This window comes from Sminthopsis crassicaudata, chromosome 3 (assembly GCF_048593235.1).
Source record: "Sminthopsis crassicaudata isolate SCR6 chromosome 3, ASM4859323v1, whole genome shotgun sequence".
Lineage (NCBI taxonomy): Eukaryota > Metazoa > Chordata > Mammalia > Dasyuromorphia > Dasyuridae > Sminthopsis > Sminthopsis crassicaudata.
This window is the reverse complement of record NC_133619.1, coordinates 482,998,455-483,016,802: the sequence shown is the minus strand read 5'-3', so window position 1 is coordinate 483,016,802 and position 18,348 is coordinate 482,998,455. Positions and strand designations below refer to the sequence as shown.

The 18,348-nt window shown below is 33.8% G+C and overlaps 1 protein-coding gene across 2 annotated transcripts in view; it reads right to left on the bottom strand.

The window, feature by feature from the left end:
* SACS (sacsin molecular chaperone) overlaps window positions 1-12,761 on the bottom strand; it is an 80,330-nt gene extending 67,569 nt beyond the window's left edge. The window contains exon 1 of one of the 2 annotated variants that reach the window (XM_074303660.1): window positions 12,670-12,761. The gene's annotated coding sequence lies outside the window, so the exon portion shown is untranslated. Of the gene's footprint in view, window positions 1-12,618 lie in introns of both variants that reach the window. The other variant, XM_074303661.1, reaches the window with a different exon arrangement.
* Window positions 12,762-18,348: the final 5,587 nt, after the last annotated feature.

Genomic DNA, 18,348 nt, shown 5'->3' with positions numbered 1-18,348 from the left:
TACAACTTGAAATTTTTACTGTTTGTGTGTTTCTTAGAGTACCTCAAAGGTATTATTTACAAACTGAAGGAACCCTTAGGATCACCTTGTTCAACTCTTTCCTTTTTTGTTTGAGTCATTTAGGTGTATGGACAGATAAGGAAATTGAGGCTGGAGACAATGAAGAAACTTGCCCAAGTTTTTAATACTTAAATTCAAATTTTGTTCTTCTCACTGCAAATCTAGTACCCTAAACTACACTACTAGACTTCCCTTTGTATGTATTTTCTGTCTTTGTTAGTTGGTGTTTCTACTTTATACATTATGAACTATAGACCCATAAACATATTTTACATAAATAGGAAAGCTTTTTTTTTTTTTTTTTTTTTTTGTGGGGGGAAGATGATTTGAGGAAGAAAGATAATGAGTTCTGTTTAGGACATAATGAGTTTGAGATGTCTACAGGGTAACCAATCTGAAATGGTCACTAGATCATTGATGATACAGATTTGTAATTCATGAGATAGATTAGGGCTAGAGATGAGGTTTCAGAATGATCTGCAATAAAATGATCATTGAATCCAAGTTTGCTGATGAGGACACCAAGTTTAAAGAATATGGGGAGGGCCTAAAATAGTGAAATCTTGAAATTTGCAAATGGAGCCACATATTTCCAGGTATTAAATTAATGATAATAAACTTCAAAAAGACCTTATAAAATTGTATGAATGGATTTTTTTTTTAAAAATAGCAATTTATAATATCTTATATTACTAAAGCACTTTACCTTTTCAAAATATTTTCACATACATTATATCTCATTTAATTTTCACAACCCTATGAGGAAGACAGGGCAGATTTTATTCCCACTTTACAAATGAGAAAATTGAGGGTCTGAGACTAGCCAATATGTGATTAGTAAGGCGTGGAATCAAATAAGACTTGGATCTCCTGATATGCATATTGCTCTTGGTTCTACATTTGACTTTCAAATATAATGTCCTTTATGTTTATATTTTCAGATGTCCTTTTAATGAATAACACGGGTATTTTCCAGCAAAACCTAAAATGTAAAAATGTTTAGTTTGCCTCTAAAACAATATATGATATATAAAATCATTTGTTTCAGTCAAGAAAATATTTTAAAGAAAAGTAAAGTTACTATTCAAAGGAAAAGCATAATTGCATTTTAGTAATATCATAAGAATATATACATTTTCTTCCTATATGATGAGCCATGTTAGTATAAAGTTTCAGCATTTTCAATATAACTTCATAATGTAGTTCCTTTTTATCAAATAATCTCTTTCCAAAGCTAAATCTTCTGTATGGGGTAAGAATATATCATTGAAAAATCTACATTACAAAAGAAAGGTCAGTTTATTTACTGCATATTCATCATGTCTTCAATGTCAACAAAATGAGTCAACAAAAAAACAATTTGATTAAAAAAGAGGATCTTTGCAAACAGGATAAAAGTCATATTCTATCAATCAATATGCAGAAAAAGTAGCAAACATTGCAAATGTTAACAGCAACTATGTAGGTTGAAGGATAAATTATTTTATTGGAAGGGACAAGGTCACTGCTAAGGTGACCACTATTTGACATCTATTCTATAGCTAAGTGTATATAAACATGAAAAATACAAAGCTACAAGATCAATGAATATCTAAGCACCTTGTTTTTGCTAAGGTAGAATGAAGAGTTTGCTTATGAATCTAACAAAATAATATCCATAATTAAAATTAAATTGGAAAAACTAGTTTTAAGTGATCCCAAAAGACCTATCACTTTAATTCAATTAATTTCCAAATTAATTGTATAACTGAATGACATCCATGTCATCAGCATGCAAATTTGCTTTCATCTTTAATAAAGGATAAAAATTATAGTATGCCAAAGAATTGCTTTAAAATAATTTTCTTTATAATTTATTATCAGTAAATGTTTGATTTATATACTTATTTCATAAGCCTATAAGCCGGAAGTTGCATAAAATTTCTTGAGTGAAAAATGGTCATAAGTGGAAAAAGTTTCAAGAAGTCCTGCTCTAGAGCAAAGTGAAATCTTAAAATCCGTCCTCCAATAAAATGTCTCCAATATATATGTTAAGACCTTACAAAATTCTTTGATGCTACCGTATAGATAATTATTTTGTCTAACAGTCTTCATTAATGATGTCAAGGTAAACATGAAATAGGCATTTATTAGCATTAGTGAGCAACTACCATATACAAAGTACATTGCTAGTCATTGGGAATACAAAAATAAAATGAGAAACAACTCTCTTAACCAGGAAGCATACAATATACTGGGAAAACCATATCACTTCAGTGTGATAGTGATAATAGTCATGCTAAATCCAATGTCTTTTGCTAGTCTTTTTGTTACTAAATTCTGCAGCTTTTGACACCATCAACCAGTCAATAAGCACCTTATTAATCACCTACTATGTTCTAGTCACTGTGCTAAGTTCCAAGGATCCACCCTCCCCCCTCCAAAAAAATAAGAAATATAGTCTCCTCGAGAAACTCACAATCTGATGGGAGAGACAGCATGTAATAATTACAATGCACAAATGAGCTACATATAGGATAAGAAAAAATCAACTGAGGGAAGGCCCTAGAATTGATAGACATGGAAAAATTTCCTGTTGAAGGTGAGATTTTAATTCCAGTTTAGAGGAAGCCAGAGAAGCCAGAAGGCAGAAATGAGGAAAAAGAACCTTTCAAGCGAAAGTGTCAACCAGTGAAAAGGACCATTCAGAAGATGAGTGTTTTGTCTGAGGAACAAAAAAGAGACCAGTGTTAATGGCTCAAAGATTATGTGAGATATGAAGTATGAGAATATTGAGAAGGTGGGAGGGGGGGGGGGTTTAGGTTATGAATGGCCTTGAATATCAAACAAAGGATTTTATACTTGATCTTAGAAGTGAAAGGGAGTGACTAAAGTTGATTGAGTGGGAGGGTGACAGGGATTGATCTGAGTTTTAGGAAAACTATCTCTTTTCTCCTGGATCCTCACTTAGTTTTTGTAACACTGATATTTCTTGGTTCTCTTATCTCTTTAACTGTTCCTTCTCAATCTCCTTTGCTGAATTATCCTTTTTCTGTCCACTAATCTGGAGTATTCTCTAAGGCTCTAGTCCAAAGGCTCTTCTCTCTTTACATTCCTTCTCCTGGTGATCTCATCACTTTTATCACTTTTATGCAAATATCTCCTAAATCTTCATAGCTAATTCTAATCTATCTCTTGAACTACAGTCATACATTTTCAATTAGGTTCTAGACATTTATATACCCAGTTGCTCCATGAGTATCTCAAACTCAATATAACCAAAACAGAACTCATATTTCCACCCAGACCCATTCTTCCTTCAAAATTCTCTATTACTATTAACAGCATTATCATCTTTCCAGACACCAAGTCTGTAATATTAGAGTCATCCTTGGCTCTTCTCTCTCCTTCCATATATAGTGAGTTGTCATGTATCATATTTCTACTTTCATATCTCTCAAATCCATTTCACTCACACATCCTTGGATCACCTTTCTAATTGGTAGTTCTCTTTTCAGTCTCTGCCTCTTTTGGTTCACTATACCTTATCTTCAACATATACATGGAGACTTCCAAACTAAATTTTTTAATGGTTTAATCAGGTTATAGGTTTTTAAAAGGCCATTTTTTGCCTCATTTCTTTCTTACTTAATGTTAATCAATAAATGGAGACCTGTTAAAAACTTTAGCTTAAAAAAGTCAAGGTTTCCCACTGCATCCAGGCACATCTCCATTCACTCTGATCTGTATCTGGCCACTGACTCCAGATAGCCCTGAAGGAGAAAGTAAGGTTGGTAACTTTGCACACTCCTCTTTTACTCACTCAAATACAATTCACTTACTTATCAGGGCATCATCTCCCTGTTGTCCTGGTCATCTATGAGAGTGAAGGACAAACAACAACAACAAATGCCACAGAATTAAGACACTTGTTTTGTTTTTGTCTTTAGACACCCAAAATCTAGTACAAGGTCATGCTCACAACAAGTACTTATAATTATTTATTTAATGAAATAAAATTGTTAAATAAGTGAAAGACAGTGGGAGAAAGAGAGAGCTCTAATAACTAGGGATAACATAAAGGGCTTTTCTTGTGAGTTGGCACCAGAGTTGAATGCTGAAGAAATCTGGTATTGGGATAAGATTCTCCTATACTACAAAAGAGAGAAGAGAAGTAAGGTCAGAAGGAATTACACCAGTAGGACAATATTGAAAGTTACATGTTGAATTTATTATATACATACTTAAAAAGAAAAGCAAGTTCTATGTAATTGAAATGTGCAGTTTCATGTACAATTCTTTCCTCTTCTACAGTGTGCATGGAAATGCTCATTTTGATCAGGATAAAAAAAATTAAATGAACATTTTAAATAAGCAAACAAAAACTTTGAATAAAAATTAGAATTATAAGAGGGAGGAGTGAGGAGATAGTCTATGCAGAACAGTGTATATACAAAAACATAGTAGTAACAGCTGGAATGCCAATTTCAAGGAATAGCAAGAAGGCCTACTGGGATAGAGCCAGAATATGAAGGGCTTATGTTCAGCTGATTAATGGGAAAACAAAGGAAAATCAATTCACCTTGATTTTTATATTATATGCGTTAGGACTAAAGGACAAAAGCAAATTCATGTCCCCAAATTGAAAACAACTCTTTTTTAAATTCACTAATTATAGTCCTTAGTTCTAGTATGAACACTATTTCTTTATTAGATTAAATAAAATATTAATCCCTGCATCTTCAGAAACCCTATCACACTATAGAAAGATATCAGAAGATGAATTCTTTTCAGAAAGTATATAATTTACACATGTGAAATTCAGTTCTCTTTGAAATATATAAATGACTTTAATGAGAGAGTTCAGTTCCACTGAACAAATAATTAAGGATGAATGAATCAAAAGCTTTATTAAATACTTACCTTATTAAACACTATGCTGAGATACAAATGCAAAAGCAAAATGGTCCCTGCAATCAAGAAGCTTAGATGAGACAATACATATAAAGGTAGTAAATGCCAGGGAAGTGAGTTATGGGCATAAAGACACAAAGATGGTTAGTAGAACTACAAGGCAGTCAACTGGCACTCATTTTTCAGAGGCAATAATAATGTTGATTTGACTACAATTCTCAAAGAATGGGATCTAGAGGAAAGGGAGAAGGAGAATGGAGATATGCCTTCCAAGACAGAAAGGGAAAATTGCTGAAGTAAAATAAGAATACTTGACCCCAGAATAAGAAGTCAAGTTGCAAAGAATTGCAAATTTAGTAGATAAAGAAAAAGTAAGCAAAGACGTTGAGTATTGATGATTCTTTCTAGGAGTTTGATAGTGAAAGGAAGAATATATATAAAAGTGATAAGGTCAAGTGAAAGTCTTTTTTTTTTTTTTTTTTTCTAATGAGGTATATCTGTGTGTTTATAGGGAATGGAAGAAAAAAGAGAAGAAAAAAGGAAAACAAAGAGAAGAGAAGGAGGAAGAGAAGGAAAAAGAAAAAGATACATTCATAGAACAGGAAACAGGTTCAAATACTCTTCTTCAGATTCAGAGAAAAAGAAGGAGAAGCCTACGTTTTGAGTTGTGTGGGAAAGGGGGAAGGGAAAGAAATAGTCTTGAAGGTCTAAGAAAAAAAGAAACTGTTTGAATAATTGATGGAAGTGGAGAGATTCAATTAAGGAAGAGTAAAAGGATTGCTGTACAATAGGGAGAGTTCAATTGAATTAAGATAACTGCATATGTAGTGGACCAAGTCAGCAAGGTGAGGTGACTTGTTCCAGCTGCTAGAGACTACAGGGGGAGATGGTCAATTAGGAGGGTAAGCTAGGGCATGAACGTTAAGACAAGGGGATAATAATGTGAGGGGATCAAGAGTAGAAGAAATGAATAGTTGAAAATTTTAGTTGCAAGGTTCAATAAATCTTAAATTAAGCTCAGGTTTCATTTTAAGTATTGACATAAGTGATCTCAGAAAAGCAACTGATATCATGTTGCATACAATTTAGTATTGATGGTGACAAAATACATCATAATATACAGATAGCCATATAGCAATTATTCTAATGTCTGGAATTGCCATGGTATTAGTTTCAAAATATAGAGTCATGAAGACTCTAAATTTAATGTCCCAAAACAATACTACTTAGGCTTGGATCACAGACTTGATATCATCTAAGCCCCAAACCTCCAACATACAACCCACAAACCAAAGGTAATTTACCTAATCTTAAGAAGTTCACCTCAGGGCTTGGCCTGAGGTTTGTAAATTGTTATTTATTTTTTTAACCCGATTAAATAGCAATCATAAATTAGAAGAAAGCTAAAATCCAACCACTTGGTAAAACTAACTGACCTTCAGTGTCATATTAACAGGCTTGGATCAATTGATAATTTAAATTGAAAGTGAATGTTAATTAAATTTATGCAGCCCAAACACATGGATTTCAGATCATGACCAAAAAATACAGAAGAATCTGATTTAGTCCATCCTACCCTATCATTTTATAAATGAGGAAACAGAGATTTGACCTTGCCTCAGGAAACCAAGGGAGGCAACATAATAGAAGTATAATTAGCATAAGAAACCACCTGGTTTCTAAGATCAGACTACCTATGGAGAAAGCAATTTGATCTTCAACTTGACCCTTCATAAGCTTAGTAAAGCTCACCTATCTCTGTCATCATAACATAGTGTCAAAAGTCAAATTCTGCAAAGTATTATGTTAGGCATTGTTAAAAGAGAATCTCCCTTTAACCCTGCATCAAAAAATTTATGTGATGACATTGGGGCATCAGTCTCATAGATTTAGAGATAGGAAGAGACTTAGAAATCCACTAGTCCAGTACCATCTATTGCCAGCTCTTCCTCCTTTACTTTCCTTATGTGACATTTATTCTTCTTGTATACATTTGTACAGGTGACATGCCATGACTGAAACACATTCCCTCTTTCCTAGCTATGGCTCCTGATTCCCCAGTTATCCGAGCTCTCTCCCTCCAGAAGTTACTTTGTTTTTCTTTGTATTTAAATTTCTGTATATGTTTATTCTCTTCAGTAGAATGTAAGCTGGTGGGGGGGAGGGGGGGAGGCAGAACTATTTCCATTTTATCTTTTTAGATAAAATAGAATAGTAACTTTCACAAAGTAAGCACTGAATATATTTACTGAATTGAATTGAGTTGGATTTAATTAAAAGAGGTAATTGAAGATTAGAGAGCAGGGAAGTGATTTATCCGAGGACTGGAGCTAAGGGTGGGGGTATAGGTGGAGAAGAAATCTCCTCTCTTTCCATGATGATGACAATGACTAGCAATTATATGTTATTTTGTTGTTTACAAAGGATTTTGCAAATCCTGTTCAGTCATTTTTCAGTTGCGTCCACACTCTTATAGTCCCATTTGAGATTTTCTCGTCAGGGGTAAAGAATTGCTTTGTCATTTCTTTCTCCAGTTCATGTTACATATGAGGAATCTTAGGCAACAGGATTAAGTGACTTGCCCAGTGTCACACAGCAAGTAAGCATCTGAGATTGAATTTTAATGCAGGTCCTCCAGAGTTCAGGACCCAGACCTTATTTACTGGGCCACTGGGATTAAGATCTCACTTGATCATCAGTTAGTCAACTAGCATTTATTAAGCACTTACTATATGCTAAGTGCTAGAGACATAAAGAAAAGCAAAAACAGCCCCAACTTTTAAGAAGTTTACAATCTAAAGGAGTAATATGTAGAAGATAAATTGGGAGTAATCTCAGAGGGAAGACACTATGAAGGAGGTGCTATCATTACCTTCATTTTACAGAGAAGGAAACTCAGATGGAGAAAAATGAAATGATTTGCCCAGGCCCACCAACCAGTCCACAAGGTCTTTTTGACTTTAATTGAAAGAATCTTTTTCTACTATGCCTCCTGGCAGAGAATAGGTATTGCACCCATGATTTGAATCCAAATTTATGCTGCCATTTATAACTCCTCTGGTTCATATGACCAATAGTTGGGAGGCACTTAGCAATACTTTTTAATTTAATTTTGGTATTAACACTATGATAAAGGACCAGGAAACTATTTCTTTGGTTCATATATGTTCTTAAGACAATGTTTCTCTTTCTAAGTTCATGCCATCGATTATAATCTTTATATCAATTGTATAAGTCATTGTCCCTACCTTCATGGAATTTACAATTTAGGGGAACATAGCATATAAATTATACTGCAAAACATAACATAAATGTGTTAGAGAAAAGTTTTAGAAAAAAAAAGTTGTGTGAGGTGTGGGGAGAACAGAATAGGTGGAAATATTTGTGGAATGAAAGATCATAGATTTAGAGCTAAAAATGACTGATCATGTGGGTGTTCTGGACCATACTGAACTTCTGTGGGATTCATTTTCTTCAACTGCAAAAAGAGAGTGATGGTGTAGAACACAAATACCATTATCTTTTCTCCTCCAAAATCACACATCTATTTTTGTTGAACTTATACTTTGATTCCAAATGTAGGACCATCTCCTCCTTTAACCCCTGAGATACAAGTAGACTGTTGAATTGAATGAATACTAGAACATTCAAGGAAAAAGGCCTCACAGACCTTCCAGATGCCATTCCATGGAGTCCTAACCTGGGAATATAGTTTCAGTTCATCTTACACTACATCATTGGAAGTGGGTAGTGGGAGTTTTAAGTCAGGAAGAGATTGAGAAAATGAAAAGCAAGATCTGATTGGAACAGGCCAGGATGACTAACTAGATTCCACTGAAATGCATCCCCAGGCAAATAATACCTATGTAGCATATTTACCTTCTCCCCAATCACATCATAAGTATCTATAAAAATATGAGCTTGTATTATTACTAACATTAGGATATTCTCTTACTATTTTAATTTACTTCAGCACTTGGCTAACAAACCTTTTTCACTTTGCTCCTGCCCTCATTATAGCAACTTTAGCATACTGAAAGTCTTTAACACTTTAACACTGGAGGCCTTACAGCTCTAGTGACCTCCCTTTCCAACCAACTTTAGATATAACTAGAATAATTCACCTCTGACCACAATTTCCTATCTTTCCATGCCCTTCCCACTTCCTTACTAACATCTTAGTTTTTTCTTCCAAAAAAATGAAAGGGTTGAATCTGATGGCATTCAAAAATTTCCTTAGTTCTAAATCAATAATTTCCCTTTCTTTGAAATCATTAATCTCTCCCTCTTCCAAATACACTCATGATCCTACTTTCTAAAAAAAAATATTCTTCTCTGACCATAAGAATAATAGTATAATAATGATAGTATTTATATAGCATCAACTATATACCAGACATTGGCTAAGTGCTTTACAAATATTATCTCATTTGCTCTTAAAAAGATATTCAGCAGTTAAGTGATTTGCCCAATTTTCAACTAGTAAATGTCTAAGGCAATCTACTACTTCCTCAGACTACCATTGTACTTTTCTTCTTCCTTTTCCAAATGCACTTTTTGAAAAAATATTCTGTATTTATAGCTTCTTCTTTTTCCTAACACTTTGTAATACCTTGTTTATTTCCACTCTAAACAATCAAATAAAACTGTTTTCTTGAAAGTAATCTTAATCTCAAAATCTAAATACCTTTTCTCAGTTGTCTTTTTCTCTAAATCTTCTGATACTCATGCTTCTTAAAACTTTCTTATTCATAAGTCTCTTGAATACTCCTCTGTTGATTGTCTCTTCTTCCTTGCATTCCCTCATATGCCAGCATTTTCTAAAGTTCTGGCTTTTTTGCTTTTTTTTAAATGTATGCTCTTCTGCAATGTCATCTAAATCATTCCATCTCTCTATTCTTATATTCCTCATCTATGATATAGGGGGTAACAAAACTTGCATTTTATAGATGAGGATACACACTCAAAGGGATTAAATTATCTCAATAATTGTCAGATCAAGGAATTGAAACAAGATTTTCTAAATCCAGTCCAATGTTCTTTCTACATCATACTGAGCTCCCAAACTCAGAATGTTTTATCTGCATACTCGACATACTCATCTTCATCTCAAAACAAGGTTTCAGGATATTTCTACTTTTGCCAATAGCACCAATAAACTTCTATTGATATAGGCTTGGAAACTTTCATTACCATTTCTCCCAAAGTTCAACTTTTTCAATTCTGTCCATTTTCTCCTCTAATATATCTCTGAAATCTATTTCCTCCTTTTTTGTATCCATTATTACTATTCTATTTCATATTCTGAGTACCTTCTACTTAGACCACAATAACAATATGACCACAATAACAATATGATAATTAGTTTCCCTGCTCAAGCTTTTCAAATGGTAGCCATATGCATCTACCTAAAACATACATCATTCTGTTGCTCATAAATCCTTCTTTATTACCTGCCATAGGAAATAATACTTTTAGACTGATATTTACAACCCTCCATAATGTGGCCCTAAGTTATCTTTCTAGCCTTATTTCCCATTACCCTACTACATATAAACTACCCAAAAAGTACTGCTATTCCTCAAATATGTTTGATGTTTCACCACCTCCATATCTTTGCTCATGTTGTCCGCTGTCTCTAAAAATCTAGAGAAAATAATTTCCTTAAATTCCCACCTGTTGAAATACTATTTTTCAAGGTGTAACTCAGATGTCACCTCCTTCATGAAACGTTGCATGATATCTTAACTGGATATGATGTTCCTTCAGAATTTTCACAATATTTTGTTTATGCTTTTCTTTTTCATTTTTTAGATTCTGTTTTGTAATGTAGTTATCTCTCTATGTCATCTTCTACTAGACTGTAAAATCCTTAAGGGTAGAGATTATATTTGAATCATTTTTGTATCCCCTTCAGAGTGAAATAGAATGCCTAGCACATATAGTTGCTCAAATAAAATATTTTCAATTAACTGAGCAGGATGCAAAGAACAACAAAGAACTATGTGGAATAAAAAGATGTCATGTTCTATTTTAGAGAGGCAGAGGAAAAAATGAGAGTGCCTAGATCGAAAATGAAAAGAAATGAGTCTAAAAACTAGAAAAGGCAATATAAAAATGGAGGATGTTTTCATGAAGGAAGGAAGCCACAAATCACAATTCTCTCCCTAACAATGGTGACAATAGAAAGTTTAATTTTAATATATAATATAACATGGTAATCAAATGAAATTTATTTCAATTATAAATTTTATTTAATACAAATTTTATTGTAGGAGGGAGTGAAGAAGTCTAGCCTTGTAATTTCATCAGTGTGGAAATCCTACACAGATTCAACTGTGTAATTCTTCTTACTGCTTTAGTGAGTTCAGTGATTTGCCCAGGGTCCCATACTTAAGGTAGGTATGTGTCAAAGGTAGAATCTGAAGCCAGGTCTTTCTCACTCAAAATTTGTTCCCTTTCTGTTCTGCCATTGTTTTTGCAAATCTATACACTTCCAGGAAAAATAAATGTCTGTTATCTTTAAATTTTATATTATAGTATGAGAGGTTTATAATAGATATAAAGTTGGCCTTGATACTAGGAAAAGTTAAGTTCAAGTCCCACCTATGATACATACTGACTTTGTGATCTGGGGCAAATCAGTCAAACTTCAATGCTCTAGATCAGACATATCATATAGACATGGCCTGCTGACTGCATGTGGACAACATAATTCCCAAGTGCAATCCTAATCTTATTCAAATGTAACTGGAAAATACTTAACAAAACAAAATATATAAAAATATAAATATCAATATTTGGTTTCCTAAATCAATATGTGGCCTGCAGAGTTATATATGCAAGATGCCCTATTTCTAAGTTTGACACCAATGCTCAGACAAGTCATTTAAAACTATTAAGTTTCAAAAAAAGTAATGACTTTCATTGCTGATTAAGGGAATTTCTTGCACCTGGGAGCTTCCCATTCCAAAGACAATACAGATCCATTTCCTACCTATTACATGTTAAGGCAGCTCCCTTAAAGGGCAATGCATATATAATTTAAGCTTTTCTCAATTTTTGAAAACAAGAGATTAAAATTAAATCCCATGAACTAGTATCTTTATTTACACACATAAATCTAAAGAGTCTGGATAACAACACCTAAAATTTCTCCATACTACTCAGTTAAGTTGAAATAAATGCTTTTAAAAATTATGTCACTTACTCTAAAACCACATAAAAATCTCAAATCAAGGGCAGCTTTATAGAATCCAGAAACATAGCTTTCCATATGCATTGTACTGCAGCAATGCCCGGGAGGTTTCTAATGGAACACTGTAACAAAGAATCCCAGACTCTCAAGCCAACTAGCACGGACATCTTTACCCCATTAATCTGTCTAGTAAGACACCACAGCTGCCAAATCTCCCCTCACCCCCAACCTTGAAGGCACATTGCCCAAGTTTATTTAACAGAAACACTATTGATAGCTTTACTACATGTCAAAAGCAAGATGATTCTCCATCAGAAGGCATCCACTGTCATAATTAAGATAACTTCTAACAAAAGCTCCCACAAACAACTGCAGTGACTGATTGACCTGCTTTCCGCCAAACCCTCAGAGAATAAAATGACCGATCCCACCGACAGATTTCTTCCTTTCTCCATTAAATATCTTACCCCGCTGCTTCTGGTTTTCATTTTAATCCGTTTGAACCTGAAAACACTTACTGATCATTGACGCATGAGGATGTAACATCAGCAGATTTCTGAGTGAGATGCGTGATTGTTGCTGCAGCTCTGTGCATCTAACCAAGTTCAATGCAGCAGAGGAATTAGCTCCCTCTACCCGGATTTTTTTTTTTTTTTTTTTAAAGAGATACGACTAGCACCAACATTAGATTTAAATAATGCTGCAAAATGCGGCTTAGGTAAAGAGACATGTTCAGTAAAATAGTAGGTGCATTATACTACTCTTCACAATACAGATATCTTATAATCAAAAGCAATCAAAAAGTCAGCTTTGTTTAGAAATATATGTCTGGGATTTACAGTAGTACTTTAACATTCTGCTGGATTTCTCTTTTCCAGGAGCACCCCTAATCCTTCAATTTCTCCATTTGTGTTGTTAGTTTAATTTCCTATTTTATTGAAATAATAAAAGGAAACAGATTTAGTGTCTTTCACTTTTGATTTTTCATTCTTATGGTGGCATACTAGCCTAATATTGTTCTGTTTTCTTAAGCATGATGGAAATCAGGTTTTGCAGACATTTTAGGATCACATTTTCAGTTAAGAGAAAAAAAAATATTGCCTCTGTTGATTTCATGACTTTAAGCAAATGACTTGACTTCAATTGTTTTTTAATCTGTACATTGTGGATTATTTCCAAATCAAGGGATTCTTAGCCTTTTTTTATCCAGACTGGTGAAACCTATGGTCGTTTCAGATAAATATTTGTAAATGAATAAAATAAATTACATAAAATTACAAAGGAAACTAATCTAAATATGATTTTCAAAATTAAAAAAAAAAATTTACATGCTCCAAATTAAGAAGCCCTGCTCTAAAGGCTAAACCTTAGTTCCTATAAATCACTTATTCCTTTTAAGATTTGCTAACTTTTTACTTTCTTCCTTGATGTTTACTTAAATGTTTGAATATTTCGTGAGTATTGGTCCAACACAAGTCACAGATCATTTATATCCTTGAAGATAGTCTAAGCCATTTTTGGCGGCCAAAAACTTCCCAATTTGGTAGCCAGATTTCTGGTGCAAAGCCTTTCCAAATTTCTCTAGACTGATCTTAGATTTCATACATCACTGGGCCTGGATTCACAGCTTTTCTGCTTTGCCAAAACCTGCCAAAGTTGGCTCTCTCTGGCCCAGCCTTCAGAGACCCAATGTCACTTGTACACTATAGTGAAACACTGGAAGAGGACTTCAGTAGGCATATAAATTTAGCATTTGAAAAACCTAGCAGTTATTACTGGCTTAATTTATAAGGATAATAATATGAACAAGAATGAATTCAGACTGCTTGTCCTTCAAGGACTAACAATACGTTTTGTATATGATAAAATATTTAGAAGGCAAAAAGGATACCTGGGCAATGGGACTGGAAACTTAAAATATTGTCCCAATTGTGCCACTAATTACCTAGGACTTCAGGTTCCTTATCTGTAAGGAATCATAGCAGATACCATCCAGTTCCAATGTTTCCTAAAATCCTTCCCCCTGCCCCACCTCCAAATCCCTAGTATATAGATAGATAGAGTCTTCAATTGCTGATAAATAAAAAATAACTACCTTACACTTCTACAGGGTATCACATTTTTTTTCAGAATACTTTCAATGAATTATACCAAGAGTGGACAATCTTTTTTTAAGGTGCTACACACTAGATCTATAGGCCTCCTGCAAATGGGGTATGGGCAACAATGTTGAAACACTATCAGCAGCAGCATCCTTATTGCAGTCTCTGGATCAAAACTCCCTTTATCAATTTCAATCTCCCAAGAAATAGGGCTACATTATCAGGGACAATCAATCAAATCTCTGGAATTTCAGATTGACTGACTGGGTTTTCAGGCTCTTTAACAATGTCCCAGTCCTAGGGAAAATATCCAACTACTTGTTGATTAATAGATTTAGTGATTACACTCATGCAGGCTTTGTGGAATTGTATAGAGAGAAGTAGACAATTTTAGAGGAAGAATCAGTTGTAGAGGAAGAATCACTGGAAGCTGACTGGATGAAGGGGAGGAACCTTTGAGGGATAGAAATCAAAAATTACTCTTGTTTGAAAATAACTACTTAACACTTTCCTCATAAAATTTTCTCATTCAGGAAAATAATAATTAAGATGCTTCTTTTTTTCTTAACTTGACTTGCAACTCTCATTTGATAATTCAATTGAAGCTGTTGTCTCCAAAGTCCTCATGTAACTCTTCTCTTTTCTCTATCCTTTCTCTGGGTCATCTCATCAGTTTCTCTGGGTTCAATTATCATTTATATGCAGATGATTCCCAGATATATTTATCCAGGCCTAATCTCTATCTTGAAATCTATTCTCAAAGCATCCCCAATTGCTTTTGGGGATTTCAAACTGTATTTCTCACTTGTATTTCAATCTCAACAAGTTGAAAAGAGAGCCCCTTATCTCTCTCTCCAGTCCCTCTTGTTGAACTTCCTTGTTATTATTGAGTACATCATCATCCTTCTAGTCACTGGCTCTCAACCTCAATGTCATTTTCAATTCCACACTCTCACTTATCTTATATATCTAATCCATTGCCAAATCTTGTTTCTACTTTCACATCTCATGGCTCCTACACTCCTACACACACACATACACAAATGTATATATATATATTTCTTTATATTTTCTCAACAAGTTTCTACCCTAGTTCAAGCCCTTATTTCCTCTTGCCTGATCTGTGTTGCAGGTTTGCTCTCCCTGCCTCAAGGCTCCCTTATTCCAATCAGTGCTCCACTCAGCTCCCAAAGTTTTCCTAAAGAGTAGATCTGACCATATCACATACCCCATTCCCCTACTCAGTAAACTCTGATAGTTCCCTATTTCTACAGGAAAAAATAAGTTTTCATAATCTGATACTTTCCTACCTTTCAATTTTTTTTTCCATTATATTCCTATCCACATAATCTACAATCTAGCTGAACTAACCTTTCTGGTCCTCACAAGTGACACTCTATTTTTCATCTCTGTGCCTTTGCACTGTGTATTCCTTTGCCTAGAATGCTCTCCCAACTTCCAATCCTTAAAATGTTGGGCTTCTTTTAGGACTCTATTTCAAACCCATCTTGTACAGAAAGCCTTTCTTGGTTCCCCCATCCCCACACTAGCTGTCAGCACCACTCCCTCCAAGGTTACATCCCATTTACTCAGTATTTATTATGTAAGTCTGATTTATATACATTGTCCCTCCCACTAGCCTCCCCCTGTAAAATAAACTCACTAAAGACAGGGACTAATTTTTTTTTAATTATCCCCAGGGCTTTGCATAGTGCCTGGCACATAGGGTTTATTTAATGTTCATTGATTGATTAATTCCTTTATCTTCATGTCAAGAATGAATTCCCTCTGCTTTTCCCATCTTTTGGATTCTTTTTCTTTCTTCAAGGCTCAGTTCCAGTGTCTTCATATTAATGATGTCTTCCCTGATCTTAACCTTAACCAAACTCATTTTATAATTCTCATTGCATGTGTCCTCTTCTTCCTCATAAAATACAATCCACAATAGAATATTAGGTTAAAATTAGATGGCAGATAATTCCAAGAGATGTGACATTTTTATTAAGAATTCCAGGAAGCTACAAGTTTCTGGGTAATGAATTAAAACAACAAGGAAGGAATCTATTGTTTCCTGGTCCAAAGTAGAATTCCTAATGATGTAACAAGGCTCAGAATTCAATGGATTCCCACTGCCTTCTTTCTACTGCCTTCTTTTAAGAACTTAGCAAAGTACTAATTAAGGCCACCCTCCTTGAAGCCTACCATGGGCTCACTGAGAAAAAGTGAGTTTGCCCCTTTTAGGGATTTTTCAAGCATTCACATTCACACTCTTTTCTGGTTTGCTTTCAGTAATTAAAGTGTGTACTTTGCTTTTCCTTTCTAATAAGGCTGCTGTTTCTTATACCAGTTGCTTGAAAACCTCATCAAGTTGGCTTCCTTGTCTCTCTTGATCAAACTATATGTTAGCAAAAGTTTCTCTGTGTGTATGTGTAATATGCATATACATGTGCATGTGTATATATAAATGCATATGTGTGCATATATGCATATATATACATATACATCTCTTTATAGTTATTTATAACTGAGGAAACTTGATACATACACATATGTATGTATGTATGTGTATATATATATATATATATATATATGTATATATATATATATATATATATATATGAGTCTTTTTTCAGTTGAGAAAAAGTCTTTGTTCACTCTAAGCATAATGCCTACTTTTTTCTGTATATCGACTTGTGATGTGAATGGTGGATCATAGATACTCATCTTTAATATTTTGTATACAAATTCCATTAATTTATCTGTACTTGTGAGATTTGATTCTGAAATTTTAAATTGATTTGACTTCTTAATAATAGAACTTAAAATATTTTCCATTTAGAAACCTATGGAATGAGTACTCTTAACTTGGAAAGCTGCCTGATTACCTTAGCTTTTTTAGGGGAAGTCTATCATTTAAAGTACAGGAAGAGTGATTTAGACTTCAAAGTTCAAACCATATTTTCATAATTCTAAAACTGTGAGAGTTAGAAGCCATCTGGTCCATTCTGTAGACAAAAATACTCCCCATTCTCCTGATACTATAGGAAACATATTTTGAGATACACATTGGATATTAGGTATAACTTTGAAAAACAGTGCATTTTTTTCATGCCTAATCTTGTTCATAAGATTTCAGTGAGTTTTAAATTAAATCATATAAGTTCCTAGACCACTGAAGCACGTTTATCTCCATCTCAGATCCTTAACTTTTAGTAACACATGGTGTCATGTAAAGATGTGTTGCCACATTCTATCTCCATTTGGAAATTTCTGTAATGCTGTAACAATTTTGTTTCTCAGCAGATCAATAAATTTATCCAATTTCATAATTCCTTCCCTGGAGGAAAGACTTCCAATTCCAATGCAAGTGAAAAAAAATTCCTATAACATGGGCCCTAGATCAGAATCAGGAAGACCGAGTTCAAACAAGGCCTATATAGCAAATCACTTAATCTCTTTTTTTTTCTTCTTGGAATGGGAATAAATAAGAACACCTACTTCCTGGGATTGTTGTGAGGATCAAATAAGGTAATATTTATAAAAACATTTAGCACAGAGTCTGGGATATTGTAGTCATTATTGTGGTTTGTCTGCCGTACGATAATGTTGGTATTGTCTTGTCTATAATAACTATTTTTACTTCATCTTAACGGTTAACTTTTTTTTTGAAAAATTTTCTTCTTGCTGTTCTAACATATTATAATATATAGAGGAATCAAAGGAGCTCTCCAGCTTTCAGGTGTCTCTGAAAGTTTTTGCTTGTTTTTTTCAATAAATTTGTCAGATTAAAGAATTGAGGTCTTCATAGAGGTGGGAGAAATAAAATGTGAGAAAACAAAGATGGAGAAATAACTATAAAAGAGTAAGTGCACATGAAAGAGATCTGTACTACAGGTGACCCTGTCATTGTCAAGGTACACAAGGCATGTTAGAACAATGTGAGAAAAAAAAAGTTAGAGCCTTATTAATACTGAAATGAAGCAAAGAGGAAAATAACAATAATTGTATGTCTGTTTTCCTAGCTATATAAAAATATTGGGAACATAATCTACCACTGTAATGGATAGAAAATCAGCCTTAGAATCAGGAAGACCT